Genomic DNA, 10,860 nt, shown 5'->3' on the forward strand with positions numbered 1-10,860 from the left:
GGAGGCCAGGTGGAGAGCCAGAGTGTGTCCAGCTCCCTAAGAGGATTTGAAACCCCTCAGGGAAGCTCCATTATTTGAACTGAAATTTTGTGAACTCCAAGAACAGAAGATGTATCCTATTCCAAAGTCAGATCATTTCCAAACTAAAATGATACTTTGGTTATTTAAAATTGGGATGATCTGCTGATTAGGATTATCCATGACTGCCCCCTCAGTCAAGGCAGAGACACCAGGCAGTACTACATAATATTTTATAACAAATTTACTTTATTAATTCCATTCAACTCAAATAAAAATTAGAAGTTCACATCCCTTCAGGGGTAGTAGAGGGAGCACATAGCAGAAAAAAACTGAAGGGAGTGGGCAGGGAGAGTATCACTCTGGAAAACCAGTCTAGAATTCAAACTCTGCCACAAATAATCCAGAAGGCAGATAATCATTCTTCCACCAGTAAACCCAGATAACCTTGGAGTCACCATCTTTCTGAGGCTGGTTTAGAGGAGCTTGGCATTACCCTGGGCTCTCACAAGTAACCCCACTTCTATTTTTTTAAAAGACTTTATTTATTTATTTGAGAGAGTGCGAGAGAGCGAGAGAGAGTGAGCGAGGTGAGGAGCAGAGGGAGAAGCAGGCTCCCTGCTGAGCAAGGAGCACGATGCGGGGCTGGATCCCAGCACTCCGGGATCACAACCTGAGCCGAAGGCAGCCGCTTAACCAACTGAGCCACCCAGGCGCCCCACAAGTAACTCCATTTCTAAATTGATTAAGGGTATTCTCTTCACTCGACCCAAATCTGATCATATGCCAGATATTGTTCTCAGAATGGCCAAAAGCATCCCTGTCTTTGGTCAAAAGGTTTTCTCAGCCATCCTCCCGTCATTATTGAGGAAAAATGTATTCCATGGTCTCCTTCAGAATCTACCAATTTTCTACTCCCAAGAGTCAATACATCTTAAATTTTCTGATACTGCTTTCAGGCCAATCAGTAACATTAAGGATAAGACGTCTTTTTATCTAAAGATTTCCAAAATGTAGTTGTACAGTATAGCACCGGGGTGGGTAAAAGCAAGGCTTTCAAGTCATAGGCATAATTTCTTGAGCAAAGAACTCCACCTCTCTAAACTTCCATTTCTCATCTATAAAACGAAAATAATATCACCTATTTCACAGAATTCTTGTAGAATTACAGGAGGTGGAGTTGTTCAAATATTTGTATATATTTATTCAATATCTGTATGTATTGTGCAATGATATGTACAGGGTCTTAACGTAAGTGCTCAATAAATACTGCTGTCATTATTGTCATCATCACTATTATGATGATTCTGGTCTACTCAAAATTAGGCAAATGGACAAATCAAAACATGGAAACACTCACCAAAAAAACCCAAGTTTATGTGGCCACCCAACTTCCAAAGGTGAGCAAATTATCAACAAAGTGAAGCCAGAAGGCTGAGGCTATATCTAAGGAACAATATGGACCCAAGAAGGAAACCTCCACTGAAGCTGGGATAAAGCTACAATCAAGGCCATAACCTTGGCCCATTCTATCTTCCCAAGGAGATTATGAGTCCAACAAACAAAGTCTGAATTAAGAAACTGAGAAGAAAGAATGGATAAAGGAACGTGTTCTATAGGACCAAAGGTTCCCTCTGCCTTGACCCTTTAATCTAACCAACTTTATTTAAGTCTCTGTCACTTGCACCTCAGTCCCATCTATTCGGGAAGATGGGTCAGGAGGCCACTGCCCCTTAGGCCACACAAGTCAGTGTCTATCAGGTTCTTCTTGATGTCTGACCACCATGTCTCTTGCTGTGCCCAAAGCCCACCCCCTCAGAGATGCAGTCCTTAAAACATATCTTCCCATCTCTTCACGGATGAAGAAGGTTGAGAGGAAAAGAAAAGTGGAAAAGAGAAAGAAAGAAGGCAGGAAGAACCGACCAGGCAGTGGGTGGAGAGGCGTTACAAGGATGGTAGGGAGGGAGGGAGAGTTTGCAGGGTGAGAATCAAAAGAATGAAGAAGCAAGAGTAGAGTAAATGAAATGTATAGAACATTATCCCCAACTCCACTAGGTGGTTATAGAAAGAAATGGGCCTGATTAGGAGGGAAAAGAGGAAGAAGGGAGAGGAATGGAGAGGGGAGCAGACAGCTATTCTATAGGAAAGTTTAGGCCTAAGGGAGAAATCCCCAATATACATGCTGCTTTGGTGTTGCAGAGACTTTTCTGGAAGGGACTTGGGACTTAAAGCCACTCCCCCTGAAAGCGATGGGTCGCAGGAGCATCTGCTGAAGGGAGATTTGACAAGGTAAGCTCATGTGACGTGGAATAGAGGATCAGGAAAGTTATTAGCAATCTATTTTCTATTTCAATCACTTGGATTATGGTTAAAAAGGGATAAGTACCAAAGTAAGGTAGTTAATAGAGACCGTGATTCTAACTGAAGTCTCTCCTTCTCTCCCATCCCCTAATCCAGTGAACCCAGAGGGGATAATTGGACCCTCGTCCTTCCTCTATCTGCCATCCCTCATCCTCCATCTTTTGAACAAAGCTCCTTGGGAAAATCTGCCCATATTCACCCACATTAATGTCAGCTCTGGCACCAGAATCTGCCCTGGCCTGCCCTGAGCTACATGCCCCATCCTGTGTGCCTCAGAATGGAGCCAATAATGCTGCTGCCCACTGAGGGAGAGACTCCAGAAAGGACCTTCAGCTAGGAACTAGAGTATTAGCACAGCTCGGAGATTATGAACTCTGCCCTGGCTATAAATCTGGGCTCCCTGGGTTCAGGAGTCAGCTTCACCATTCCCCTGCCTCCATGTATATTCAGACCTCGCTCTTCCATTTCCTCTTCCAAGCAGTGTTCATTCTATCCTACCTCACTTCCCTGCACCCATAGCATGAAGTCCCTGGCCAGATCTAAAACCCACTTGAGCTCATCTCAGGTGCCAGCCCTAATGCAGATGTTGGAAGATATGCCTCCTGTTTCAGGCACAGCAAGTGGCCCACCTGGACAAGAACTTGGCTGTTTGACTTCAAGGGCTCCGTAGGTACCACTATTCAGAAGTGCCTGTCCATCTCCGATGATGAGAAGTGTGTCTTGTGTATGCCCTGAGCAGCTCAAACAAAGTACAGTTCTTCCTTCTCTAACAAGCATCTCTTCAAAACAAAGCAGTGTGAGTCCTCTAGGTAAAATTCTGGATTATGGAGCAGAGAGGTGGGGTTCCTCTTGAAGGAGAAGTACAGCGTTTACCCTTGTGCAGGACACCACTTGCACAGAAGCTTGTCCCAATGGGGTGGGCAAGGGGTGAAGAGAGGTGAGGGCTACAACTTCAATCAGAGGAACTTATGGTAACCTAAGTAAGACCTCTCAACAGTCTGAGGTATCCCTCAGCATGACCAAGGAGGTCAGGGCCTCTGTGAGAAGGGGAACCATTACTCTTGAGCTAGCAACCAAAATGTGTTATTCTAACAGGAAGCAGGGCTCAGGAAAGGATTCGTGGTTGTAAAAGTTCCAGTACCAGTACCAGTCTCAGATTCTCTTTACCCACTCCCAAGCGTTTCTTAATGTGACCACTCCTCTACAAGAACCAAAAACTAATGCTACCAACTTGTGCCAGAGGAGGGGGCAGGAAAGTAGAAAAAGGAAGACCCTGGTAATGAAAGAACTAGCTGAGGCTGCTGGGAGATTGGTAGACCACATGCTCCTCACAGCCTTGGTTGTCTTCAGCCTTGGAGCACGGATCCCGGAGTGACCAGGGTGGGTCTCGAAAGTCACTCAGGGATATCTTGCCCCTCCCCAAAATCCAAAAGCCCTGACCAGCTCCCCCAAGAAGTACAGAGCCCAGAACCCACTGAGACTGAGGTGGGAGGTAAAAGGGAGTCTCTGTGACAGCAATTTGCCTCTTTCTTTGTGTACTTCTGTCTCCATCTCTTCCCCAGCTTCTCACATCCTGGGGCATTATTTCAGAGGCCTCTACCTTGATCTGTCTCCAAGTCTCTAACAAGATCAAAGCTCTTAACACCTGTTTTGCTTGCCGACTCCTAGGCTAGAGAAGAGGGGGCAGGGTCCATCCTGAGGCAAGGGGAGGGCCTTGACTTCCCCTCTTCCCAAGTCAGTTGGGAGGTTGGGAAGTTGGACCAAAGAAGGAACCAAACCTAAGGTTGGGTTGACAAAAACGCCCCCTGGTGGGAAGGCTGCTATTCTCATTGTGTTATTGATTTTATTAATATTGTGCTTCAGGTTATAAATTGAATTAACTCATAATAATAATAGGGTAAATGTATTACAGTGACCATAAAGTCCTTTCCTAACCTCCCTATCTAAAGAAAATACCCTGTTATTCTTTATCACAAGATCCTGTTCATTTCCTTTGGGTGTTTATCCAACTCCGTAATTATTTGAACACTTGTTTTCTTGCTTAATATCTATTTCCCACTAGGAAAAGCTCTAGATTTGAATGAGGGAAAGAATGAATTATAAATAAATAAACTATATGGGAATAAATCTACTGGTGAGACAAAAATTTCCTAATAATATGATCTATACCTGAAAGTATCATGTCCAGACCTTTATTAACAATAATATCCTTAAGCAATACTCATAATGCCCCTACTTCTATATCTCTACCCATGGCCTCTTCCCCTACAACTGTATACCAGGCATGAAAGTTATTTAACAATTCTTTAGCTCTGTGTTAAGCCCTGTGGAGAGAATATAAAAATACACAGGGCACAGTCTCCCCACTCCAGAAGTGTAGAGTTGAATGATGGAGAAAGGGAAGACAGAAGGTAGCCACAACTGAAAACAGTGTGCAGAAAGACAGCTATGGTAAGACTGACAGAAAGGAGTAGAGGAAGGCAAAGGAAATAAATTGCTTCTGATACAGATTATCCAGGAAGGCTTGGGCAGGAGGTAATATTTAAACTGGACCATGATGACTGTGTAGGATTTCAGTAGTCAGAGATTGGGGGATGGAATTCCAAGGACATAGCTAAGGGAAGGATTTCTTGACTTCGGGCATTATTTGATATTGAATTTTGTACATCATTAGAGAGTGAACTGCAAGGACCAGTGAAATTCAAGATAAAACTGCAGAAGTTGGAGACTTTGACTAGGGAAGACAGAAGCCAGGACCTGGGTCCCGGCTCAGGTTCCATTTATCCCCACTTCTCTTGCATCTCTTATTTAAGGGGTATACGGTTCAAGTGGGACAGGGTACCCATGATGCCTCCATCTATATGTCTCATCTCCTCTCTCCCCCCACTGAGTTCTTTATTAACAACAAAATGATTTCTTAATCTCATTACTGAGAAAAGCACAAAGCACAGAAGAGCATATGCTACACAAATTAAGTGAGCTAATTTGCATACCTGGAGAAAGGAAGAAACCCCTCCTCCTTCCTCCATAGTCAATTTTTCTTGATCTTCTGACACCATATGTCAATAAATATCTGTATTTCCTCCTTTTCTGGACAAGAGATGCTGTTAAATGTCAAATGTAAAGTTTGTCATAAAAATCCCTCATTAAAAATATCTCCCAACTACCAGCATTGGCAAGTGGAGGAGGGGAGTTCCTGGGCTGTGTTTGCCTTCAGACCATGTGCAGGTCGTCCCGCCTCCTGCTTCCAGGAGCTCTGCTTCAGGTTTTCTAAGGAAGTAAACAGACACATTCAGCTCCTCTTACCATCCCTGCTCCTGTCAAAGCTCATTGCTTTCTATGAAATTAGTTTCACAAATGACTAGTTTCTCACAATCTCAACTCTAGATTCCTTAATTGGTATAATTTTTAATTCTCCTCTTCCTGGGATGGCTCAAATAGAGAGTCCCACTTGAAAGCAAAGAAGTAAATAAAATGACTTCTCTCAGTACCTTCCATCAGGGGGTTCTAGGAGAGGGGAGGTGGTTACGTGGGTGGTGTACATACAAGGGCGGCTGTGTATTAGGCTAGAAAGTAAAAGACAGGAGGGGATTGCCTTGTGGTTGCTGTTTCTCTTTCTCTGCAAACCTCCTCTGATTATAGCAGATTTATAGGGGCCCCAAAGCAGCCCAGCATCTTAGCCATAAACTTCCCAGAAAGAAAACTCATTGAGGTTCCCTTGAGAGGTGATGAAAAATAAATATCAGGGTTTGGTACAAACACATCAACCAGGGCCAGGGGTGGAAGGCAGCCAGTTCCTTATAGCTGGTTTAACTCCTTCAGGATTTGTGTACACACACACACACACACACACACACACACACACACACACACACACCATACCCAAATATGTTCATGTTTATAGACCTACCGAGATAAATGTACCCCACTCCTCAGTGCATATTTCCACTCGAATTCAAACACTTATGTCCATATAGTATGCACACACGCACGACTTTCAATGAGTTGCTTTATGAACATAATATACCCAGCCTCTCCCCCTTCCCAAGCTCCTGACTACAGGGTGGGGCACAATGAAGGTGAATGAGAGAATGTCTGAGTATAAGCTTGCATGTGTCACTAAGTGTGTCTCTGACTACATTCCATAAAACAAATAGAAATTGTTTTTTCATTATTCACTATTTGGAATTATCCACTGTCTTTCAGTTACCTCTATGCCACCAAGTTTCAATGATCATCTATCCCTTACTGAGCCACTACTCCATACAGACTATAGCTCAGGAGTGAGCAGCACGAGTTTTGCTCAAACTTGGTACAAATCCTAGCTTCACTACTCACTTTGCACAAATGACTTCACCTCTCTGAGCCTTAGATTCAACTTTTGTAAAATGAGGATAACAATACTCACCTCATAGAGCTTCTGTATTAAATAGGTGATAATGGAAAGTGTTTAGAACAAAGTATAGGGCATAGGACTCAACAAATGGAGTTACTGTTATCTTGATCATTTGGGGGAGGCATTGGAGATATAAAGAAGTAATACATAAAAGAGATGTTCTTTTCCCTTAGGAGTTTTTACAATGTCATCAATGAGACAAGATAAATACATGGAGTAGAAGGACACGGTAACCTAAAACTCTCATTTGAGTCCTAAAATGCAACTTATTCTCCTAAATCCAAACCCTGTTTTAAAATTTTTAGATTTCACTGCTGTAATAAGATTGTTTTTTCTTTCTGTCATTCATCATCCCCATGCCTCACCGCCTGACATATACCACACATACACCCCAGCCTCTCATTTAAGGAGTTGACTAGAGAATTCTTGGGATAAAAAAGATTTTGCGAGTTCATTTTGTGTATTTCCCTGATTTGGGGCAGAAGCCCATCTGAAGCACTCCAAACCCAAGTGAGATAGCCATGTTCATGGTCAGAGAGCCTGCACCCTCCCATCTCCCCTGGTCACCCTCTAATCTCAGAAAATTCTTCCTTATGTTCAATTTCAATCTGTTTTCCTTCAATATTGGCCCCTCCTTGTCATTCATTCTGATTGGGGGTGAGGCACACAAATCCTCAAAAGCTTAAGAAAGTTCTCAATGCCCACCTGGTAAAATTGTTGCATTTCCTATTACCCCAGGTCTCTAGAATTATAGGTCTCATTTATTTTGTTATTAACCCATTAAAAATCATCAAAAGATCCCTTAAAAAGTATTTGTTTGGTCCCTACCAGGGTATAACCCCTTATCCAGGCATCTGGTCTCTCCTTAAAGCTTTTGAAAGATGAAAATATCTTTGAGAGATAAAAATATCATGAAAATATCCTAATTTCCATGACAATTGAGAACTCCTATTTCAATCTCTCCAACCCCCACAGCCTTCTCAATTAGTATCACCAAATTATCACTCATTTGATTAAGGGACAGTACAACCCTGAGGCGGGGCATGACTAATATGACCTCCCCAGTCCCTCTCAGTCCATCATATGAAATAGGGGAAACAAAATCGGCAGCAGTCCCAACCCACGCAATGCTCGCCCTAGGGGAGCCCCTGAGGACCAGGCAGACTCCAGCGTGGGCATGGCAGGCATTTTCCCAAAGTGGGCAGCATGCCAAACCCTGCATGGCGACTGGTGTGGGAGGCCTGGAGACAGTAGGGGGGGGTCAGGGCCCACACTTCTCCCTCTTCCCCAAATTCAATTTCCCCAGCATAGGTCCCTCCCTGAAAGAGCATACAAATCACTTGGGAGCTTATTAAAATGCAGATTCTGGTTCAGTAGGTCTGGGTCGGGGCCTAAGATTCTGCATTTTTAACAAACTCTCGGGTAACAATCATGCTGGTGGTCCATGGACCATACTTTGAGAAGCAAGGCTCTAGATGACTGTAGTAGTTTCTATAACTGTCTCCCAGGAAGTCTGTCTATCCACATCCTTCTGTCTGTCTATCCTCCAGATGGCAATGAGAATCGTTATCTCATCCCTTCCTGATTCAGAAATCTCACTCCATGGCACAATACACAATACAAACCTGGCTCATAAATTCCCTTCAAATGTGAAAAAACACATCCCTCACAACAGCCTCATTCTTTCATGACTCTTTAAGGTCCGTGTACCCTAGAATTACTGTCCCATTTCTTTTCCAACTCACCTATTCCTCTTTTATTTCCCAAATTCCTCCATAGGCAACCTTCTCCAGAAAGTGTCTCTTGACCAACACCTCTCTCTCAGTTTCTGCTCAGACCTTCCCTTCCAAAGGAATGATGCCTCCTTCCCTATCCAGTTCCTAATTCCTCCTATTTCAGTCCATTTTTCTCCCCATATGGGGTGTAAACTCTCTCTCCAAAGAATCTTAGATGCTCTCCCAAGGTTTTTGCACCAGTCTCTCAAAACAGCATCTAAAGGAGCTGGTAAGTATTCAGGTAAGCCTGTCTCTAGCGGGCTCCCCCGGAGTCACCTGCTCCCTCTTGCGAATATGAGAAATTCCACAAATAATAAAGTAGCTTCCTATCCCTCCCTCCCAGGGCAGGCCCCATACGTAAATACAATAGAAAAACACTGGCCCTTCTATGCCAGAGCGTAGAACTCTGCTTCAAGAAATATGCCTGTTGTGCCCACGCTGGAGCCAGTCTAGACTTAGGGATTCCATGGAGTCAGGTAGAATGGGTTGGGCCTTCTATCAATTTTGCTACTTCCTGCCCCTCCCCCAAATCCCATGGGAATAGATGGAGCGGACTAGGGGAGGTCGTTTCAGGCATTCTCCTGCCCCAGGGCTGTATTTTCCCTGCTGCTCTTTGAATGAACAACACTGTTCTTACTGCTGGGTCTAGAGGAAGGAGAGAAGGACCTCCCCCTTGCCCTGAGCAAGATTCCACTGTGACAGAACAGACAGGTTAGGAGAGTCACCAGAACTCAGGCATAGCCAAACAAAGGCAAAAGCAGAAGTGCCTGGGTACAGTTCTAGATGCTGTTAGATACAGTTCTAGAAGCTACACATCTTGATGCAGTTCCAGATAGAGTTCTAGATGGACAGAAATGCTGTTGGTCTAAGAGATTTTCCTAGAAGATAGCTTGAAAGGAGTAGCACAGTACTAGCCTGAAAGGAAGGAGAACTTTTGGTACAAAAGTCCTGTGTAAGGCTCAATTCAATTTAACATGAACTCATTAAAAGTTAATTTTGTGCCTGGTTCCCAGCTGGATGCTCGGGGGAAGTGAACAAGATACACTCCTTACCTATGATCTACAATCTAGGGAACAAAACAAATAAACTGTAGCATTTTATTTTTTTTATTTCAGCTTTAGTCAGGAAGTATAAGTGACATATAAAATTATAAGATATTTAAAGTGTACATTGAAGGGCTTCAGCTGGAGCTTTGGTTTTCAAAGTGTGGTCCCGGGACCAGCAGCATTAGCATCACCTGGGAACTTGTTAGAAGTTCCTGGGCCCCACCCAGACCAGCTGAATTCCAAATGCTGGAGTGGGGACCAGCAAGCTGTTTTCACAAGCCCTCCAGGTGAGGTGACACCGCCTGAAGTTTGAGCACCACTGAGGAGAGTACTAGTCCTGGCTTCTCTCCACCCCCCACCCCCCCACCCCTCAAGCCCCCGCCCACTGTGACTTGGATTAGTGAGTTGAAGAGACAGCACTGAGCATGCCCAGCTCACCCTCTCCCAGTTCTTTGCTGGTTTCCTTTTTTTATCCAGAACGAACCTGCCCACAGGACACATGCATTCAACCTGCTCATACATGAGAAAATCTAATAAAAGCAGGCTCTTTCCTGTGGTAAGAGGCAGGGGCTGCTCAGCACTACTTGTGATGAGGAATAAGTCTTTCTAATTTAGTGACTTGGTATTCCCAAATCAATTAGGCTGCAGCTCTAAAGCGGACGGTTTAACCATCCATCTATGTCTTAATTATCAGTTGGTTCCAAACATAGGAGGGGGGAAATGCAATGTTATTTATTGTACCTCTACAGCCCCAACAAATGGGTTATAGTGAAAAGTGGGCAGGATGCAGGTTCAAATTTCGTGCAGTAGAGAGACCTAGTTGGGAAAATAACAGGACAAAAAAACAGAGGGAATTCTTAAATTTTTTGACGAAACGGAACTTGAGAAATGATCAGTCCTGACCTCTCACATTACAGATAAATAAGCAGAGTGATTTGCTCAAGGTCACATTGCGAGTTAGTGGCGGAAACAAGACTAAAACCTAGGACACCTGGCTCTCAGCTGTGCACTTTCTGAGCAGGTGGACCAAAGCCGACAATAGTAGAGGAAACTTTAAAGTCCAGGAATACAGATATCACCAAGTAGAAGAACCAACCCCAGGGATTTTCAGCATGGGTGGTGGGCTCAAAGCCAAAGTGCTTTGTGCTCAGAGGGAAGCTCTGGCTCCAATCCACCTGTGCATATCCTGTTGCCCCTCATACAGCCAAGCCTCAGTGGGCTCTGAACACTGCTTTGTTCTCCTGTCCTGTTCCTAGTGTCATTC

Source organism: Callorhinus ursinus, unplaced genomic scaffold (assembly GCF_003265705.2).
Source record: "Callorhinus ursinus isolate GAN/ISIS: 27379988/994484 unplaced genomic scaffold, GSC_fseal_2.0 scaffold44, whole genome shotgun sequence".
Taxonomy (NCBI): Eukaryota; Metazoa; Chordata; class Mammalia; order Carnivora; family Otariidae; genus Callorhinus; species Callorhinus ursinus.